The 1456-nt window shown below is 44.4% G+C and overlaps 1 pseudogene; it reads right to left on the bottom strand.

Moving 5' to 3' along the window:
- Nucleotides 1–330: 330 nt before the first annotated feature.
- Nucleotides 331–738, bottom strand: LOC114050700 (annotated as a pseudogene).
- Nucleotides 739–1456: the final 718 nt, after the last annotated feature.

Raw genomic sequence — 1456 nt, 5'->3', positions numbered from 1 at the left:
ACCCGAGGGAAGTGAAAAGGTGCTTCTTTCTGCCAGGCTGGGAGCCAGGGCTGGATCACTTTCTTGATGCAGGAATCCAGGTTCCTGCTGAAGTCCACTGGGGTGCCTCGCCTCTCCTTTCCCGTCTCTGTTTGGTCTTCACGGGACCTACTGATGGCGATTCTGACTGTTGTTTTTCCAGTCTCTTAGTGCAATGGCAGTGGGGTTCTGGGAGAAGAGACACTGGAACTGTAGTGACCAGGAGACCTGGCCTGCTTCTAACCCTAATCTAATTCTCTTTTTTTTGGGGGGGAGTTTCCAAGTTTATTGTAAAGAAAGCAGAAGTAAATATTAGACAGCTCCTCTTGGTGTTTTGAAGTTCATCCCAACGGTGGGCTGGGTAACTTGGAGGCTGGACAAACTGGCAAAGTCCAGGAGTTTCAACATTTCTTTGGTATCAGGTTTTACTTCAATGATTTCCTGATCCAAAGCAGACACCTCAGGGACGTAGTTGTCTCTCCTTTCTCTTTCCTCTTCCTGCAGTTTGATGGAGACACTTCTCACAGGGCCTCTCTGGATCCTCTTCATCAGATGAGTAACATAGCCCGCGATCTTGTTGCAAAGCTTCTTTCTGGGGATGATGGCAATCTCTTCGCACACACGCTTGTTGGTGTGGAAGTCATTGCCCAGGCAAGTGTAGTACTTCTTGATGATGACTCGAGCCACCTTCTTCACGGTCTTGGTCAGAACGCAACCCATATTGGCTCTGGAGGGTGAAGGGCCTAATCTAATTCTATGAGGAAGCCAGGGCTGGAGCTTTTAGGATAGGAGACAAGAAGTGAAGGTAAAGGAAGCAGTTGGTTATGTTGATACTTTAATGGGATCAATTTGAGTAGAATTTTGGAAAATTTAAGCTCTTCAAAACAAAAACCCGTTTGGGATGTAGATTTGAAAGAGTGGCAGGATGTAGGGACAACTATAAAGGCCTTTTAGAGATTGGCAAGTTCTGGTCAAAACAGTTGTGGGTAATAAGCAGCGCTGACATTTATATATAGCACTTCAAGGCTTACACAAACATCTGAAATGTTTTGTTATTTGAGTCTCATGAAAACTTATTTAAGTAGATATGATAGGGACTGGCAAAGCCATTTTATGGAGGAGGGGAAGGTCAATGACTTGTCCATGATTACACAGGACATTCTAGATTGGGAGTTGGTCCCAGGTCTTCCTGGCTTCAAATCTAGCTCCCAGTCTCGACACACAGCTATGCCTTTTATCCAACAGTTGTCTGCTGCACAGAGAAAAAGCTTTCTGTTTCTGACCCTGTCATGGTTTTCCTTGGATTTGTCTAAGTAGATTTGGACTTAAGTAACTGAACATCCTGAGTGGTCTCTGGCCTCTAGTAGTTAAATGCTTATCTGAGAATTTTAGTATCTTTCCAGTGAAGTAGTTAATGAGTAACTAACAAGACCCATTT

The sequence above is a fragment of the Vombatus ursinus genome, unplaced genomic scaffold (genome assembly GCF_900497805.2).
Source record: "Vombatus ursinus unplaced genomic scaffold, bare-nosed wombat genome assembly UNPS02014799.1, whole genome shotgun sequence".
Lineage (NCBI taxonomy): Eukaryota > Metazoa > Chordata > Mammalia > Diprotodontia > Vombatidae > Vombatus > Vombatus ursinus.
The sequence above is the reverse complement of the archived record's forward strand: the minus strand, read 5'-3'. Positions and strand labels throughout refer to the sequence as shown.